The 21,526-nt window shown below is 39.3% G+C and overlaps 1 pseudogene; it reads left to right on the plus strand.

Annotated features, from left to right (window-relative positions):
• Positions 1 to 3,646: 3,646 nt before the first annotated feature.
• LOC102862186 overlaps positions 3,647 to 21,526 on the plus strand; it is a 30,392-nt pseudogene continuing 12,512 nt past the window's right edge.

Here is a 21,526-nt window from a genome sequence, read left to right on the forward strand (position 1 = left end):
TTTTCTTTTACTTTTCAAGAAGAGTGAATTGGGGTGCAGGGCATGGGCAGGGAGAAAAGTATAACAATTAATGACTGGAAACCCTAATTCTCTGTAAACTTTCATTAAAATTAATAAAAAAGTAAATACATGCTGCTCTATGGTGACAGAAGTCAGAACATGAATTTCTTATGGAATGTGGAATAAGGCTATGCGGTTAACTTTGTGGAGTGATGGAAGTGTTTTATATCTCAATTGGAATTATGTAATTAATGGGATTCTGTCTTGACTGGGCTATATAACTGTGTACATTTGTCAAAACTCATGAAATTATACATTTAGCATGCATGAATCTCACTAAGCATAAAATTTATATAAATTTAAAACCATTTTAAAAGTTATACTTGCATCTTAACAACAAAAAGAGAACCAATCCAATAAAAACTGGCAAGTTTCATGAACAAATGCTTCACCAAGGAAGACATTAGGCAGTTAGCAAACATGTAATAATGTGGTAATTGTAATCATTAGCCACTCTTCTTCTTGTTGTTGTTGTTTGCCATTGAGTCACTTGTGACTCATAGAGACTCTATGTACAAAAGTTCTGAACTCTGCTCTATCCTGAGCCAACCGTATAATCTCCCACACACCTACCCCCATTACTCCAGTCACTGAGTCGCTCCATCTCATTAAGGGTCTTCCTCTCCTGTGCAGTTCCTCCACCTTCAGGCATGATGTCCCTCTCCAAGGACTGGTTTCTCCTTGCAACATGCCCCAGATATGTCAGACAGAAATTCAGAATGCTCACCTTTGAGGAGTAGCCTGGTTTCACCCATTCTAGGACTAACCTATTTATTCTCCTAGCAGTCCATCGTATATTCAACACTCTTCTCCAGCACCACAGCTCAAAGGCATCAATTCTCCTTCTATCATCCCTAGTCATTATCAAGCTTTCTGATGCATAACACATAATTGCAAAGATCATGGCCTTCATCAGGTGCACCTTAGTTTCCAGACCCACTAAAGTGACATACTAGCTCATCCCTGCAAAAATGGCACACAACAAAAACTAAGAAATGTTGGTATGGTTAGGGAAGTAGAACTCTTACAAACGTCTGGTTGGATTCTAAAACAATACAACTATTATGGAAAATAGTATACTGGGTCCCTAAAAGCTAGAAATAGGAGCAGTATAGGGAAAAGCTAGAAATAGAAATATGTTATGATCCAGGAAGTCTACTATTAGGTATATATACTAGAGAAATAACAGCAGTAGCGGCAATATATTTCTATACCTATCACCCATGTTCTCTGTAGCATTATTTACAATAGCAAAAAGATGGGAATAGTCTAACAATAGACCAACAAGTGAGGTACACACACATACAATGGAACATTATGCAAAGATAAAAAATCATGAAACTCTATGAAACATAATATAGATTAATCTGGAATGTGTTATGCTGTTGCTAAATCAATCACAAAAGAACAAACATTTGCTTATGTACAGAAAGAAACATTCTTTGATGGCTACTGGAGATGTAAGAAAGAGGGAGGAAGAATCTCTTAGTAGTTAGCTGTTTTTGTTGTTGTTGTTACGTGCCGTCGAGTCACCTGTGACTCATAGCGACCCTGTGTACAACAGCCCTAAACCCTGCTCTATCCTGTGCCAATCTTACTGTCTCTGACACACCTATCCCCACCATCCCAGTCACTGAATCAATCCATCTTATCAAGTGTCTTCCTTTCCTGTGCTGTCCCTCCACCTTCCCAGCATAACTTCGCTCTCCAAGGACTGGTCCCTACTTGCAACATGTCCAAAGTAGGTCACACGACGCTTCAGAATTCTTGCCTCCAAGGAACAGCCTGGTCTAACCATTTCTAAGATGAACCTGTTTGTTTTCCTAGGAGTTCATGGTATAGTCCATACTTCTCTCCAATACCAGAGCTCAAAGGCATCAGCTGTCCTTCTGTCATCCCTAGTCATTGTCCAGCTCTCTGATGCATAACAAGTGATTGACTGCAAAGACTAGTAGTTGTTGTTGTTGTTATGTGCCATCGAGTCACTTGCGACTCATAGCGACCCTATGTACAACAGCCCTAAACTCCACTCTGTCCTGTGCCAATCGCACTATGACACTCCCATCCCAATTATCCCAGTCACTGAATCAATCCACCTCATAGAGGGCCTTCCTCTCCTGCGCTGTCCCTCCACACTCCCAAGCATGATGTCCCTCTCCAAGGACCAGTCTCTCCTCACAACATGTCCAAAGTATGTTAGATGGAGCCTCAGAATCCTTGCCTCCAAAGAGCCACCCAGTTTAACCCTTTCCAGGACAAATCTGTTTGTTTTCCTAGCAGTCCATGGTATTCTCAATACTCTTCTCCAGCACCACAGCTCAAAGGCATCAATTCTCCTTCTATCCTCCTTGGTCATTGTCCAACTCTCTGATGCATAACAAGTGATTGCAAAGACCATAGCCTGTATCAGATGCACCTTAGACTCCAGAGAGACACCATTGCTCTTCAGTACTTTGGAGAAGTCCCTAACAGCAGACTTTCCCTTGGCAATGTGCCTTTTAATTTCCTGGCTGCTGTGCCAAGACTGTTGACTACGGAGCCAAGCAAACTAAAGCTGTGTACAATCTCAATCTCTTCACCATCCATTCTGATGCTGCCAATTGGTCCAGTGGTGAGAATCTTTGTTTTCTTGACGTTGAGCCTCGATCCATATTGGAAGCTGCAGTCCTTGGCACTCTGCAGCAGGCGCTTCAGGTCCTCTTCAGTTTCAGCCAGCAGGGTTGTGTCATCTGCTTAACGCAGGTTGTTAATAAATCGCCCACCAATCTTGACCCCACATTTCTCCTCATAAAGCCCAGACTCCCGGATAATCTGTTCTGCATATAGGTTGAAAAGGTATGGAGATAGGATGCATCCCTGGCGTACGCCCTTCCCAGTTTTGAACCATGCAGTGTTCCCTTGCTCTGTTCTGATGACTGCCTCCTGGTCCAAGTATAAGTTTCGCATTAGAACGATCAAGTAGACTAGTAGTTAGTAGATATAAATTAGTTCTAGGCAAGGAAAACACAATTCACAATACAGTGGAAATCAGTACAATGTGGCCAAAGTAAATGAGAACACTGAAAATATACAAGAATAAAGAGCAACCATCATAAATGTCATTTAGTGCTCCAAACACTAATGGCTGAAGGCCAGACAAACTGTAGGCTAACAAAATGAATACCATATGTAAAAAAATCAAAAAGTCATTTAAAAAGACAAGAAAGAAAATATAAAGATGGTGTCAAAAGATATTCTGAAAATGACTTGAAAATGTAGAGAAGCTAAAGCAAGAGGAAGACATGATGAAATAAAACAGCTAAACAAGATTTCTAAGTGCAGATGAAGAAACTAAAGTATTATAATGAAATGTGCAGAGATCTGGAGTTAAAAAACCAAAAAAGAAGAACAGAATCAATATTTCTCAAGCTGTAAGAACTGAAGAACAAACTTAAGCCTCAAGCTTCGATACTGAAGGATACTTACGGAAAAAAACTGAACGTTAAAGCAAGCATCAAAATAAGTTGGATGTGATACGCCATTGTACCAAAAGGAATTGGTTGACACTGAAACATTAGGAAATAGCTATGATTGAGAACCAATCGTAATGAAAGAAGAAGGCCAAGCTACCTTGAAGGCTCAGGTAAAAAAAAAAAAAGAATTGAGAGTACATCAATTGAAATTTTCCAACAAGTATTTGCCGCCTTAAATGACTAAATAATCTATGCTAGAAGATTTAAAACACCTACCCAATCTGACCGGAAAAGAACTTAGGTTTGCCTAGTGCCTTAAAAAAAAAAAAAGAAAAGAAAAGAAAAAGGGTGACCCAACAGAATTCAGAAATGATTGAACAATATTAGTAATATCACATTGTGGTTGTTATATGCCGTCAAGTTTTCTGTGACTCATAGCAACCCCATGCACAAGAGCTCTGAACCCTGCCCTATCCTGAACCACTCTCATTGACTCCAACACACTTTCATTCATTACCCTAATTACTGTGTCAATCCAACTCATCTAGGGTCTTCCTCCCCTGTGCTGTCTCTCCACCCTTCCGAGAATTAGATGCTTCTCCAAAGACTAGTCCCTCCTGGACACAAACAAGACCAAAGTATGTGAGATGGAGCTTCAAAATCTTTGCCTCTAAGGAGAAACTTATTTTTACCCTCTCCAAGACAGACCTATTTGGTTTTTTTTTTTTTTTTTTGGCAATCCATGGTATTTTTAATACTCTTCTCTAGCACCACAACTCAAAGGCATTGATTTTTCTTCCATTATTCTTTGTCATTGTCCAGCTCAATCTGCTGCATAGCAAGAAATTGTAAAGACCATGACCTGGATCCAGTGCACCTTAGTCTCTAGACTGACATTGTTGCTTCTCAGTACTCTGGAGAGGTCCCTGACCACAAATTTTCCCAGTGCAATTTGTCTTTTCCTGACTGCTGGTGCCAGGAGTCTTGATTGTGAAGCAGAGCAAGCTGAAATTGTTAACAACCTCAATCTCTTCTGTTTATCACATTACTCGTAAAATATGGTTGGAAAAAAAAACAACTAAAGACGAAATGCAGAAACGCCACATTGTTCACTGTAATGTTAAAAAACATTCAACGTCCCCATGCACAATTTGATGGGTGGGGGGTGGTGGTGAAGGAAATGGGAAAGATCCGGCATGAAAATGTATTCAAACTTTGTAAATAAATCAATACTCTTTTAAAAAATTAAAAAAAAAAAAGAAAATTACTCTTCTAACCTCAAATCAGAAGAACTAGATAATGCCTAGATCCTATTACCAATAGTTCTTAACGTTGGAAGTTCCCAGGTAGAATGGGAGAAAAGTGTAATATCAAATTAAAATATTTCTTTTTTAAAAAATAAGAACAACAGATTTTCTGGACTGATTGGAGGAATACATGAGCTTATTACCTTGAGATACATTTTAACCTGGAAGTGAAGCCACTCCTAGAGGCCACCTTTCAGCCAAATAATAGACTGGCCTATAAAGTAAACAATAACATCCATGAAGATCGTGCTTCTCAGAACAATCAACTACAGAAGATTAAATAGGTAACATTTATCCAAAAGCAAAGATGAGAGGGCAAGGAAACTGGAGGGATGGAAACAGAGAAAGCCAGGAGGCAATGGGGAGTGTTGACACATGGTGAGGACAGCAACCCGTGTCAAGTCACAGAACAATTTGTGTACAAATTGCTTAAAAGAAAACTAATTTCCTACATAGATTTTCACATAACACAATAAAATGTTAAAACAAAAAAGACAGGAGAGACCTTTCTGATTTATGGCAATGATGATGTGTATGTATGTATGTATAATTGTCAGAATTCGAAAAACTAACATCTAAGAGATTTTTTGTATATAATGACATTTAAAATTTGTCTTTAAATTTTAAAAAAGGTTATGTTTATTATTTAAACATTGTTGTTGTTTGTTGTACATTGCCATCGAGTCAGCACTAGAACTCATGACAACCCCATGCACAAAGGGATCAGCTATCATGTACTATATGGTTTCATCGATTGGTGTTCAGAATGAGATTCGCCAAGCCTTTCTTCAGAGTCTATCTTAGTCTGGAAGCTCTGTTGAAGATCATGCAATATCACAGCAACACTCAAGCTTCCACTGACAGATGAGTGGTGACTACACTTAAGTGCATTGCCTAGGAATAAAAGTCCAAGACCCCCATGAAATGAGCCATTTCTACCACTGACTCACTATTGCCCATACAAATACAATACAAGAACAATCCAAATGGGACTGAAAATCCAGAAACTCAAAGTGATCTACAACTAACTCTGTCACTCAAACAGGAGCACTAATAATATTTTGGTGTGTGCCCTTCTAAATTATTTTGTAGGCATACACATATATAACATGCATTTGCATAAAATGTAATGCCTTCTAATTTATTTTCTTTCTTAGCTATACCCATGAACATACATAAAACCCTTTAGAATTACTTTTTAAAGGATTAATTTGGTAAACTAGGTAGAAACCTGGATTCTATATTTGGCTTCAAAGCTTTTAGAATGTCTGATCGTCCATTATCAAGATCATTCGCAGCATATGGTGAATGGAAAATGCCTCCCCTAAAAAGCTTCCTGCACAGAGAATTATCTAGTGCTAAAATTGCCAACTTTTAACCACTGGACAATCCCTAACAGTGTATCCTCGAGCTGACATTAGATTCACAATCAGCTTTGACTAAGAACATTCTAATGATTATGTACATTCAGTATCACCTCAGAATTAATTCTTCCTTCCCCCACCCCAGATTAGTAAGCTGCTATAAAATCCAATGTATGGCATGTTACTATGATATTTATTGTTGAATTTGTATAGATTGCAATTCAATACAGGTACCAACAGAATTGTATGGCTAGACTGTTGTAATCTCTGTCTAAAACTTTCCGCGGCAGGCTGTCCTCCACACAAATCTTTTATTTCAGAAATCAAAATCACATCAAAGGTAGGACAATATTTGAAGGTAGCAAAACTAAACCCCACCTCTAGCACATCTAAAAAGCCTATTGTTAAATCCAGTTCATCGAGGAGAAAAAGAGGTGTGAGTTAATAATCTAGGTAATTCTTTGTTAGTTTCCTGATGGTGGCATACACATAGGGAGCAGACAGAAGGAAAATTATTTGGAACGACCCAGAAAATTAGAACAGTAAGGAATAGACTGAGATCTGTGAGAAAGAGAAATGTCTTTAACTTTACACTTTTGGCAAACGATAAAAGGCAGCGTTAGTGACAGCAGCCAGATGGAGATCAAATGACAACTGTGAGTTCATAATGGTCTCCAGCATTCTGGCAAGCACAGGGGCAGTAGGGGAAGTGGGAGGGGTTAGCTTTACTGGTACTACAAGCCAGTCTGGTGCACATCAGCGTTATCTGACGTCAGCTCAAACCAGTTCTGAGACACTGCTTCGTGACCAGCTGCTAGATACTGAAAGCACCGTGACCTGAGTCCATGCACGCTCCAAGTTCTTACCCACAACACTTACAGGGTTAGAACCTGACCTCCTACTCACCACTGCATCGCCCCCAAAAAAACCCCAAACCAAAAATCCACCTTCATAGAATTGTTCCAATTCAGAGCAACCCTTTAGGGGGAAAAGGTTTCCCCATAAGGTTTCCAAGGTTGTAAATCTTTATGGAAGCAGATTATCGTCACATCGTACTCCTGAGAAGCAGCTGGCGAATTGGAACCACCAACCTTTCACCGAGGTGCTTAACCACCGAACTGTCAGGCCCCCTATTTATAGGAAAACCTAAAATCAAACCCACTACCAGCAAGTGGATGCTGAGACTGTAAATCTCCAGAGGAGACCACCCATCTGTTTCCTGAGGGGCAGCTGATTGATTCAAACCACAAACCTTGGCTAGCAGCAGACACATTAAAACTATACCACCAGGACTCCTAATTTACCCAACTCAACCTAGGAGTTCTGTCTAGGAGCTCTAGCAGCCTAGCAGTAAGAAACTCCACTTCCAACACAAAAGGACATGGTTCAAATCCACCTGCTTTTCCATGGGGAAAGATCTGCACTCTCCCGTGTGATTTACGTCTGTGAAAACCCACTGGAAGGTTAACTATGATCGCTTCTGAGTCCATGGTAGGTAGCAACCATAACACCACCGGCTAACAGAGAGGCCATGGTGGCACAGTAGTTAAACACTTGTCTGCAGACTGAGAAATTAGTAGTTCCAACTTACCAGCTCCTGTATGCAAGAAGGGCAAGGCAGTCTACTTCCTAATGATTTACAGGCTTGGAAACACTGTGGGGCAGTTCTGTTCTGTCTGATGGGGTCACGATGAGTCAGAATTCAACTTGACGGCCACAGGCTTGGTTTTGGTTTACCAGCTAATTTATGTTCCCTACAGCAGGGAGGATCCAGATGTTAAGGCTGCCGTTGTTGATTAGAAAGGGGTTCACAAATACAGGAAGCTCTCAGAAGATAAAAGACATTGTAAGAGTATTCTACAGTGAATTTGAGAAACTCATTGTTCTGTATTAAAAAAAAAAAGGGAAGGGTTTGAATAACATCAAGCACTGGTCCACAGCATGCAGAAATACATCATTCTCCCTAACAAAACTGAGTAAAGATCTGAAGTACATAAATGAGAAAAGCTTGGTTCACTCAGTTACAGTGTACACACATATGTTGCATTTATCTCCAACTATATAAAAATTCAGTGGAAATGTTTCATAGCACCAGGTAAGGAGAGGGTAACCTAGTATTTTTATTAGCAATGTTAGGCAAAATGGGAATAAAAGAAACATTTTACTTAGATTCAGGAAGAGGAACAAACAAAATGGGGATAGAAAGTAGAAAATGAATGCCATATAATTAACTTACATGATATCTTATTATGTACCAAGCACACTATAAGCCTTGTAGGTGTATCCTATGATAAATGGAGAAGAGATTGAGGTGATTAACAATTTCAGCTTGCTTAGTTCCACAGTCAACAGTTCTGGCACTCACAGCCAGGGAGTCAAAAGACAAATTACACTGGGAAAAATTGCATTCAGGGACCCCTCCTGAGTACTGAGATGCAACTATGTCAGTCTAGAGACTAAAGTGCACCTGATCCAGGTCAGAGTCTTCACAATTACTTGTTATGCATCCGAGAGCTGGACAATAACTAAGGATGATAGAAGAAAAAGTAATGCTTCTAAGCTGTGGTGCTGGAGAAGAGTTTTGAACATACTATACTATAGACTGCCAAGAGAACAAACAGGTCTGTCTTGAAGGTGAGACCAAGTTTCTCCTTGGAGGCTAGGATTTTGAAGCTCTTTCTCGCATTCTTTGGACACATGACCAAGAGGGACTGGTTCTTGGAAAAGGACATCATGCTCACAAGGGTAGAGGGACAGCGCAGGAAAGGAAGACCCTGGATAAAATGGATTGAAACAGTAACTAGGGCAATGGGGGTAGGTGTGTCAGAGTCAGTGAGACAGGCTCAGGACAGGGCAGGCTTCAGAGCTGCTGTAGATAGGGTCACTGTGAGTCACAGGTGACTTGACGGCACATAACAACAACAAATCATCTCAACTGATCCGTATGATAATGTATGATAATGCTATTTCTACTTAGGAAACACAAAGAGGTTAGATGACTTGCTCAACCTGATTCCAGAACCTCTGCCAAGCACTGCAACCTAATGTCACTACAACTCTTCTCCACTCAACTCATTGTCATACTGTCAGAACCAACTTAGAGCTACCTAAATTGGGTTTCTGAACCTCTAAATCACAAAAGGGAGATTGCCCATTTTTCTCCCAAAAAGCCATTGGTGGATTCAAACCACCAGAGAGGCAAAGCATGTGAGTTAGCAGTGCAATGGCTGCTTTAGGGGATGATAAAATCCAAACCCAACCCATTGCCATTGAGTCAATCCCAACTCCCTGTGAACTGCTTTTGTTATTTGCTGTCAAGTTGACTACAGCTAATAGCAAGCTTATGAAGAACAAATTGGAGCCTAGCCTTGACCTATCCTGCACCATCTTCATGCTCAAGCACATTATTATAGCTTACTGTTATGTGCCAATTTATTTTGTTGAAGGTCTTCCCATCTTTCTCTCACCTTCTACCTTTCCCTACATAATGTCTTTTTCCAACAACAGACCTCTCGTGTCAACGTGCCCAAAGTATGTAAGACGAAGGTTTTATCATCTTTGTCAACTTTGGTTGCACTTACCAGGACAGATTTCTTTGGGTTGTTTGTTTGTTTTGGCAGTGCCTGGGTGTACTCTTCTCCAACACCACAATTCAAAATCATCAATTTTCCTTTGGTCATCCATATTCATTATCCAACTTTCAGATGCATCAAAGCAATTAAAAATGATACCCTGGATCAGGCACAATTTAGTCTTGAAAACTATGTCTTTGCCCTTTAGCACTTGTAGATTTTCCCAATGCAATATTTTTTTTTTTAACTGCTGCTACCATAGGTGCTGATTATGGATCTGAGTAAAATGAAATCATTGGCAACTTCAGCATTTTCTCCCTATATTAATAATGTTACCTTTTGATCCAGTGGTGAGGAATATTGTTTGCTTGGTGTTGAGATGTAATCCATATTAATGCTGTAGTCTTTGATCTTCTTTAGGACGTGATTCAAGCCTTTTTCACTTTCTTCATGCAAAGTTGTATCATTTCTATATTGAACCATCCCAGGAAGCAGCTAAGAACCAATGGGAAATGAAGGAAGAAGTCCAAGTTGCACTGAAGGAATTGGCAAAAAATAAGCAAAAAAAATCCCATCAGGAACAGATGGAATGCCAATTAGTAAGTTTCAACTACCTAATGCAGCCCTGAACTTGCTCACGTGCCTATGCTAAGAAATTGGGAAGACAGCTACATGGTCAACTGAAATCTATATTTGTTCTCATTTAAAAAAAAAAAAAGTTCAACTGAATGTGGAAATTCTCAATTTAATTAATATTAAAACAAAGTAAAATCTTGCTGAAGATTATTTTAAAACAGCTTGAAGAGTACAATGACAGGGAACTACCAGAAGTTCAAGCTCAATTTCAGAAGACAGCATGAAATGAGAGACATAATTGCTGATGTCAGATGGATCTTGATTAGAAGCAGAGAATCCTAGAGATGTCTGTGTTTTATTGACTATGCAGAAGACTTTGACCATGTGGATCGTAACAAATTACAGATAACATTGAAAAGAATGGAAATTACAGAAAACTTAAAAATACTACCTTTACATAAAGTAAGAAGCAATTGTCCAAATAGAACAAGGAAGCATTCTATGGTTTAAAATAAAAAAAAAAGGTGTTCATCAGGGTTGTATCTTTTCATGATACTTATTATCTCTATATTGAGCAAATAAGTTGGGAAGCTGTACTCTGTAAAGAATATACCATCAGGATTGGAAGAAGAGTGACCAAACAACCTGTGGTATGTAAACAATACACTATTGCTTGCAAAAGTGAAGACTTGGAATACTTCTGGAAGAAAAATAACCTTATAGGACAAAGTAGAACTGTCCCCGGGAGTGTCCAAGGTTATAAACTCTCATGGAAGCAGACTGCCTCATGTTTCTCCCCTAGAGTGGTTGGTGGGTTCAAATCACTGACCTTTCAATTAGCAGCCAAGTACTTTAATCACCAAGCCACCAGGGATAGATATGGTTAATAAAGTGAAATTTGTCTTCCCACATATTATCTCTGGGTCTTTAGAGTTGGTATTTCCTTCTGTGAGGCCTCAGATTCTCAAAGGCAGTTGACTTGAATCCACCAGTTGGTCTGTGGGAAAAAGAAAAAGAATAAAAAACCACCAATCTCCTCCTGTGAGATTTATAGCCCCTAAAAAGATGCTTACCATCAGTTTTGAGTCAGTTGTGACTCGACTGCAATAAGTTCTGTTGAGACCCCAGAATCCTTAATGTAAAATGAAGTTTCCACCTTGTAGACTGTCGTGAAGGTTAAGCAGTGTCATTGTTGTTGCTGTTAAGTGCCATCAAGTCTCCTGAAACTCATAGTGACTCTATGTACAATAGCTCTGAACCCAGGCCTCTCCTGAGCCAGTCTCTGACACACTTACCCCCATTATCTCAGTTACGGTGCCAATCTTTCTCATCCTGGATCTTCCTTTCTTGTGCTGTCCCTCTACCCTCATGCCCATCATACCCAAGCATGATGTCCATCTCCAAGGACTGGCTCCTCCTGGCAACATGCCCAGAGTATGTGAGACAGAGCTTCAAAATCCTTGCTTCCAAGGAGCAGCTTGGTTCCACCCTCTCCAGGACAAACTTGTTTGTTCGTCTGGCAGTCCATGCACCACAGCTCAAAGACATAAATTCTTCAGTCATCCTTATTCATTGTCCAGCTTTCTGATGCATAGCAAGTGCAAAAAAAAAAATTGATTTCATTTTTTTAGATAACTTTTAATGAATTAGTTGTTTCATTTCATGAAAGAGTCCTGGTGGTACAACAAGCAAGTGTTAGTCTACTAACTGTGGACAAATTGAATCCACCAGCTGCTCTACAGGAGAAAAGACCTGATGATAAACTGATTCCTATGAAGATTTCAAACCAGGAGGCCCTATGGGACAGTTCTACTCTGCCCCAGAGTTGCTGTGAGTCAGGAATGATTCAGCATCTCATAACAACATTAATAATAACAAGCTTAGCCAGGACAAAAAAACCCCTGTATCTTGAAAGAATCTATAACCTTCCATTCTAGTGTAGTATTGGAGGTAATACAATCTCAAAAACTTCTGAATAATAAACAATAGTGGTTTACTTGGTGTTGCATGTAGATTTCAGAAGATATTTTCCTCTCACATACTTTAGATGTGTTATCAGGTCAGGACAGGCCCTGGAGAAAGACATCATGCTTCATAAAGCAGAAGGTAAACAAAAAAGATGAAGACCCTCAACAAAATTAATTAACCGAGTGGCTGCAACAATGATCTTTAGGACATAACGCATTGTGAGGTTGATACAGGGTCAAACAATATTTCATTATGCTGTGCACAGGGTCACTAGGAATTGGAAGTGATTTCAAGGCATATAACAAAAAAAGATGCACATGGGCCAAAAATGTTATACCTCTGACTCTGGGAAATTATGCTAATAAACATTTTAGGATAAAAGATAGTTCTATCTATTAAAAAATACTTAGAAAAAGGGTGGGGAAAATACCCATGTCATGGGGACAAGAAGTAACTTGAGAAAAAGCAAATTACAGAACGCTGCAAAAACCTAATTCAAAGCATTTAAAGGCTCCTTACAGTTAGAACCAAAGAAGTTAGGATTTACACTGTGGTTAGATTTAGAGCAAGCATAAGTTCAGGATCACAGATGGACTTGTTTTGATAGTTTCTGTAAAAGATGTAAGCCCAAACTTATAAAATGGAGTAGTGGGTCCAGTTGCTAGGGATAATGAGAGACACGCCAAATTAACCAAACTTAATTCAGATGGTCATTAAACAATGACCCCACCTGGTTTTCAGTCGTTTTACCATCTGCTGTAGCTGTTTCTTCTCAGACGGGAACATTCCCACCAGCTCCCAGGTGCGATCTGTTTATTAAGACACTGCCAAATCATACTCCATAGCATTTGGTAACCAGGCAGTGTATAAAGGTTAATAAAGCAAATTGTAATATAATCTCAACTAACCTCTTGAAATGGATTGAAATTTTTGAAAGTTGATATCAAGGCAAAGAAATATGAATACTTAATTCTTTAGACAGATCTGGTGACTGACTTTTGAAGACCTTGAAAATAACTTCTTTGTGTGGTAAATTAAGATAGTTAATTTAAAATTTAATCATTGGCTTTTCTATGTGATTTTTTTAAAATGACTGCTATAACTTCTAGTATTATTATAGAATAACAAAATTATTATGAATGAAATGTTAGAGCTATGTGTCTGTTCTAGAACAAATCTTGCAAGTCCAGCTGTGATAGATGTATGTCTACAGGGCTGTGAGTTGAGTTGGAGGAACAAGTGGAGAGAAAGCCCAAACCAAACCCATAGGTCTTTGTGCCTCACCAACATCCCCATCTGGATACTTCAGGCCGAACACTAATGTATAGAAAAGCTATAGAATTTTCCTATAGGTGAGGGTATTGTCAATTATTTATCTTATTAAAAGGGAGTTCTTTAACTAAAAATTGTAAAAGTTTGAAAATATTTGGCAGCTGAGGAAACAGGAACAGAGAGGGAAAATGGCCTGCCTAAGCTCACACACCAAGCAAGCCACATTCTGGGAGGAGCATTAGAATAGATTTTTCTAAAACTGTTTATGTATGTAAAGTAGCCACACTGATATTAATTTTATAGCATCATTTCAAAACCTCCCTATAACACAGGCCAGATATAAAATATAAACAACCTCACCAGTCTATAAACAGGCTTTCTTGTATTGTATGGAGAAGCTTTCCTAAAATAGGGAGGGTGGCTTGCCAAGGGGGACGCTCCAGCTGAGAAAGCAAAATCCTGACACATTTCTGCTTAGTAGCCAGTGATGCTAATAAGCCCTCCCCCTCCTATATCTTGAGGGGATGAGCTCGACCATATGGTAAAAATCCTTACAGGTCAACAACCAAATGTTAAACACAATCCATCACTTTGCCACAAGCTGATAGGGCCTGTGAAACACAGGAGCAAAGTGTTCATAATGGACAGCCAGATAACAGCCAGCTCCCTACATTCTTTAGTTACTAAAAATGAGGCTGCTTAGGACCGCCACACTGGAAAGTCATACAGTAGCTGCACAGCACTGTCAGAATGTCAAAACTGTGGCCATTCTCTGAGACCAGCCATCAGCAAACGGGAGGCCCAAATGATTGCATCCTAGACCTTCTTCAAAGGATCAGAGTCTTATAGGGCTTAATCTTAAATTATCCTGTTCTAATATTTAATATCTTCCAGACTTGGAGATGACATTTCTTTGCCAAAGTAAAGGAGGACCAAAGAGAAATATAAGAATGCATATTATTCAGAACAAAAGAAATCCTACAAGCAATTTCAAAGCATCAGCTTTGCTGGCAGAAATTTCCAGCAAATGAAGATTAAATGCTTGCAAATACTAAAGTCACAGAAAGAGGTAAAAGTTCAAATAGTAGTAGGAAATGCTCTATTTTCCTTGATTCCTCTTTTCTTTTGTTTGTTTCTTTTGTTTTCTCCCCTAAACTACTCAATTTCTTTCATTCCACCTTCCTTTGTGTTTCTTACATACTGTTTCAATAACAATATACCCCATATTTATTCTTTTAAATCTCCCACTTCAAAACTCACCTTCATAAAGCCTTCCAAGGTCGCTTTCTTCATAAGTATAATCTCTTTATGCTACATTTAAAGAACAAGCCTGGAAGCTTGGCAATTAAGTACCTTTTAATCATTGGATTTTATATGTGTATACAATACAGAATGATAGAGGTCACAAATTCTTAGTTTATAAAATGGGCCAATTTATACCTCTTGATTGAAATATAAGAAAAATAGTTGAGGGGAAGGAAGTGTGAAGAAGAATATAAAATTCAGATGAGAGTATACAACTCTCTGCAATTACAAAAATACAACCATTGACAGTGGAATTCAATCAAGACATCACATTTTATAGTATATGAAAAGAGACTAGAAGGTATATAACTTCAAGTTCTATTTAATTGATTACATTTTTTAAATTTGTAAGACTTATTCATTCAACACTATTTTATCCTACAAATACTTCTTGAAAATCTGCTCTGTGGTACTCTGTTCAGATCACTTAGGGAATCAACCACAGAACAAAACAAAATCCTAGCCCACTAACCATATATAATGTGAGGAGTGATGTGGGATGGGAGAGTGGAGGAGATAATAATAAAAAGAAATACATGGACAAAGTAAATGTTAAAAGATTATAAGCAATATGATTTTAAAAATAAAAGAACAAAGCGCAGCGATTCAACAATGCAGGAGCATCAAGGTGCTAAAATCTAAAGAGAGTTTTGGCCTCATGGAGAAGTAGACTTAAGGAAGTGAACACTGTGAGTATCAGGAGAAAGAATATTACAGGTATGCAATCAATGCAAAGGTCCGATGGAAGGTGAAAGGCCAATGTGGTTAGAGAGGAATGAACAAGAGGTGATTACTAGAAGATGAGAGAGGAATGAAGAGCATATTTCTTTACGTTGTTACTATTTAATGACTAGGGATGGTAGAAGAATTGATGCCTTTGAGCTGTGGTTTTGGAGAGAAGTATTGACTATACCAGGGGCTGCTAAGAGAACAATCAAGTTCATCGTAGAGAGGGTGAGATCATGATACTCTCTGGAGGCAAGGATTCTGAAGCTTTGTCTAACCTACCTTGGACATGTTGCAAGGAGGCATCAGTCATGTTTGGGATGGTGGAAGGACAGTGTAAGAGAGGAAGACCCTCAATGAGGTGGATTGGTTCAGTTACTGAGGTAATGGGGATAGGTGAGTCAGAGACAATAAGATTGGCACAGGATAGAGCAGGGTTTAGGGCTGTTGTATATAAGGTCCTTATGAGTCTCAGGTGTCTTGACAGCACATAACAAGTGTCTAGTCCATCCTGACTCATAGCAACCTCATGTGAACATGTAGAACTGTACCACAGGGCTTTTCCCCATGAATCCATTGGATGGGTTCTAACCATCAACCTTTCAGTTAGCAGTTGAATACTTAACCATTGAGTCACCAAGGACCCTTGTAACAACTCTATTAAACTAGTCATTCCATTCACTTCTTACACTATTCAATGAAATTTAGTATATTCAGAATAGTACAAGCATCATCACAACCAATTTTAGAAAATTTTCATTTTGAGAAAGAAATTTTGCAGGATTTTTTAAGCCATACTGGTTTTGTTAGGCGCAATTGAGTTGATTATAACTCATAGCAACCTTGTGAACAACAGATCTGAGCCCTGTCCTATCCTATGCTGTCCTCACAATCTCTGACACACTCAAAGCCATTGCTCCAATCACTGTGTCAGTCCACCTAGTTGAGTGTTCTCTTCTCTTTTGCTGTCCCTCCACCTTTGCAAGCATGATATCCCTTTCCAAGAAAATAACCAACCTCACCTAGCAACATTCAGAAAGCATGTGAGACAAAGTTTCATTATCTTTGCCTCCAAGGAGTACTCTGGCTGCATTTTCCCCATGACATATATTTGCTTGTTCTTAAGTGCCATCGAGTAGAGCATGACTCATAGCGACTCATAGCGACCCTATGAACAAAAGACCTGAATGCTGTTCTGCAACTACTGTTCTTTTGGTAGTCCATGAAACATTCAGTACCCTCCTCCAATACTATAGTCCAAACACATCAATTCTTCTTCTGTCATTGTATAACACTCAGTAGCATAGAAAGTGATCCAAAAGACCATGGCCTTAAATAGGCACGCGTTAGCCTGCAAACTAACATGATTGCTCCTCAAGCTTTTGGACAGGTCCCTGACCACAGACTTTCCCAGTGCAATATGTCTCCTGATCTCCTGACTGCTGGTACCATGTGTATTCATTGTGGGTCCAAGTAAGGTGAAATTGTTTACAGTTTCAATATTTTTTTCTATCTTTAATGCTGTTGCCTACTGATCCAGTGGGAAGGATTTTTATTTTCTTGACATTGAGATGCAATCCATATTGAAGTCTGCGGTGTTTAACATTCTGCAACAAGTATTTCAAGTCCTCCTCTAAACAAGCAAGGTTATGTCATCTGCTTGTTGAAGATTATTGATGAATCTCCCTCCAATCCTGATGCCATATTCTTCACAGTTACTTCTCAAATGATTTGCTCAGCAGACAAATTAAATATGTATGCAGAAAGAATACAATTCTGACACACACCTTTCTTAATTTTAAGCCATACAGTGTTCCCTTGCTCTGTTCACACACTAGACTAGGTTTAGGTCTAGGTTTCACATGAGTACAATTAAATGTTCTGGAATTCCCATTTTGCCCAATGTAGCTTGATTTCTTGACTACCGGTTCCAAGCATGTTGATTGCGGATCCGAGCAAGATGAAATAATTAACAGTGTCAGTCTTTTCTCCGTCTATCGTGATGCTTGCTACTTATTGGCCCAATGGTGAGTATTTTTTTTTTATGTTGAGATTCAATCCATATTGAAGACTACAGCCTATAACCTTCTACAATAATACCTTAAGTCCCCCTCAGTTTTGGTGAACAAGGTTGTCAAGGTTGTGTCATCTACATATTGCAGGTTGTTGATAATTCTTCCTCTAACCCTGACACCTGATTCTTCTTCATAAAGTCTAGTCTCCCAAATGAACTGTTAAGTATATAGATTGAAAATAGAGAAAGGCTACATCCCTGGCACACTTCTTTCTTGGTTTTTAAGCATGCACTGTTGGGACAACAGCTTCCTGGTCTAGGTACAGGCATAGCATAAACTTAATAAAGTGTTCTGGAATTCTTTTTTTTCTCAGTGTTAGCCAAAATGTGTTGTGATCCACACAAGCAGGACCAGGAGGCCCGTGAGCAGCAGCAGCACCCTAACACACAGTAGGGAGACAGGCCAGGAGGCCTATGAGCAGCTGCACCCAGCTGCATGCTAGGAGCCAGTCAGGAGGCCCGTAGTGTCGACTTCAGCAGGGAACACCCAGATAATGGATGTGAGTAGCTAGAGCATGACAGAGATTGTGAGGATGGTGCAGGATAGGAAAGGCTCAGATTTGTTGTTTGTAAGGTTGTTATGAGTTGTAATCAACTCAATGGCGCCTAACAAGAAATAACACGATGTTATTAAGGCAAGATTAGAGGTGATTCTCTAAAAAAAGATAATCGCTATTATCTGATAAAGAGGAAATCTTCTTAGGAGTGTGGCCTGCGTGTGAATATATGTTTGGTACTAGGGCAAAGCTAGAGAGCTCTTTGTTCATTCCCACTGGGTATCTCACTTAGGGCCTCCAAACTTGATTCAATTGCTTGACATCCTTGCCACTTTGGATTTATCCGTTTTCAGAGTTAGCTATCTATGACCCTGCTCCCTGATAAAACGCTTTGGAGCCATCAACCTCTGAAGCCAGCAGTCTTCAAAGTCAGCCATCTGTGACCCTGCTCCTTGACATCAACCTTTGGATTTTCTGCCTCAGAAATTGGCAGTTTTTGAAATCAACAGCCTGGGACTCTGCCTGCCAATAATTTGGAGTAGTTAATCTCACCAGATGCTACTCTTTTGAAGTCTAACCTGAGAATTACCAGTCTTTATAGGCAAAGGAATACTGCGTGGTTTTAAATTAGGAAATGTATATGTCAGTGTTGTATCCTTTCTCCATACCTATTTAATCTCTATGCTGAGACGATTATTCGAGAATCTGGATTCTATGAAGAAGAACGTGGCATCAGGATTGAAGTAAGACCCATCAATAATCTGCATTATGGAGATGACACAACCTCCCTCACTGAAAATAAGAAGGTCTTGAAGTGCTTACTACAGAAGATCAAAGACTGAAGCCTTCAACATGTATTGCATCCCAACATCAAGAAAATAAAAATCCTAACCACTGGACTGATAGGCAACATCACAATGGATGGAGAATATATGTGAATATATACATTTCATTGATTTTGCTACTATGGAAAACTCAATGTAAGACATTTGGCTCTGAGAGTGCTTATAAAGAAACAAAATGCTAAAAATAGATATTCTAAATGGATTCTCAGATCTGACTATCCTTATAAGTTTTCTGCCACCAATATTCAAGAAGACTCGGCCCATTTATGACATCAGATGGCAATATTAATACCCAAAATATCATCATCAGTAGATCAAATGTTAGTGAGAAATGAGACAATCTGAGTGACCAGGAGTTTGATATTTTTCTACAGTTTTGTCAGTATGATCTTAGGAAAGCTGGTTCATTTAATCCTGCATAAGCTAGAAAGAGATGAACTTTGGGCTTCCAAGTCACAGTACAAGCATCCCATAAACGTCTCAAATTTCCAGTTGTACCTTGAAGGACATTTTCTTGTTTTATAGCAACGGAGTCGAAATTGCCCAAAACAAAACTCAAAAGCTTATTATAAAAGTAGTTTATTGTATGAGTATGCCAGTTGAAGTGACAATATCAAATGGTATCTGAAGTTAAAATGAGGGCACTGCTTGGGAAGAAATGGGATGGGCAGAATATCAGAAAATTAGAGGCAGTAAGTCTCTAAATTCTTTTGAACCAGCCCTCTTTCACCCATTTTGATGAGATTAAACCAGCTGTACTTAATGAGTCTTCCATTATCCCTCTCTCACAGCCTGTGTCTACAATGTCACATCACCAAATGGTCCCCCAAACCATCCCCACCCTTCACTTTTGCTTTTAGATCCAAAACGAGAGTTAAATCCCAGTATGCTCCCCAAAAGTGAAGTACAAAATTGTGAGCCAGAAAGAGATATCCTGTACTGCAAGAGAACTAAGTTTTTCTGGTATATACAAACAGAAACCTGGAGAATATGTATGGGAAAAAACAAGTAATAGTTTAGGATGATAGTGAAAAAAACCAAAATTGGGTCAGATTGAACGTATTGATTTAGGCCCATGAAGCATTGATTCTTCACTCACTGTTTCAGCTTGAGAGGTTAAAAAAAAAAAAAGATCAAATAATCTATTTGGTTAGTTCACTGAAGCATATATTATACTGTCCAATTATAAATTGGACAATTAAAAAGGAAGACTGAGGAGAATTGAAGTCTTTCAATTGTGATGTTGGAGAAAAGTACTAAATTTACCTAGACTGCCAAAAGAATAAATAAATCTGTCTTGAAGGAAGTACAATCAGAGTGCTTCTTAGAGTCAAAGACGGTGAAACGTCATCTCACATACTTTGGGCATGTATGTTTTCAGGAAGAACAAATCCTTAGATAGAGATATCTTGCTAGGAGAGGTAAGTGTCAATGAAAAAGAGGAAGATCTTCCACAAGATGGATTGATACAATGTCCACAATGAACTTGAGCATGACAGAGGCTGTGATGGTGGTGCAGAAGAAGGCAGAGTTCAGATCAGGTGGCCATAGGGTAGCTATGTCAACGTGACAGCACCTACAAAGCAAGCTCTTGTGCCCTACTTGTAAGGACTTGCACTGCCACCCTAAAGGCATTCCGTTTGAATCCACCAGCTACTCCACGGAAGAAAGACGAGTAATCCCCTTCCATACAATTTACTGCCTCTGAAAACCCCCTGGAAGATCAGCTATGAGTTGATTCTGACTGACAGTACACAACAACAAAAACAACACTCTGGCTTACTCATCAAGTGACTCAAAAAGCTAGTTGTGAGTGGGGCCCAGAATAAGAGAAGGCTTTTCAACAAGTTCAGGCTGCTGTGCAAGTTTCTTTGCCATTTGGGCCATGTGATCCAGCTGACTCAATGGTATTTAAAATGTCAGTGGCAGATAGAGATGCTGTTTGTTAATAGTCCCCTGTAAGTGATTTATAGCACAGAACTTGGGATTTGGAAGCAAAGCCTTACCATCCTCTGCAGACAAATACTCTCCATTTAAAAAAACTGTTTTGGCTTGCTACCAGGCCTTAGAGACAAAAAAAAACAACACCACCACTTGGGTAAGGGACGCTAAATTATTATATGGCCTAAGCTGACCATCACAAACTAGGTATTGTCTGTTCACAAAGTTACAAAGTTGGATATGCACAGCAGGACTCTATTATTAAATGTTGTGGTGGTGGTGTTGTTAAGTGCCGTCGAGTCGCAGGCAACTCATAGAAACCCTATGAAGGAGAGTCCTCGACACTTGGGTGCCTTTAATCCTCTCTCCAGGTTCATAGGGTTTCCGGAGGCAAGCTATTACGGAAGTGGATGCCACTCCTCCTTCCAAGCAAGCTTGTTTTAATCGGGGAGCTCCATCCCACTCTCTGTCTGCATTGGGTAACCAGCCATTAATGCATTTGACACATCAGTGTCACAGTGTTCAGCCTCACAGCAACCACAAGTGACTACTGTACGGCAACTTGTA

This window comes from Elephantulus edwardii, unplaced genomic scaffold (genome assembly GCF_000299155.1).
Source record: "Elephantulus edwardii isolate Elephantulus edwardi_28Jun2011 unplaced genomic scaffold, EleEdw1.0 scaffold00005, whole genome shotgun sequence".
Lineage (NCBI taxonomy): Eukaryota > Metazoa > Chordata > Mammalia > Macroscelidea > Macroscelididae > Elephantulus > Elephantulus edwardii.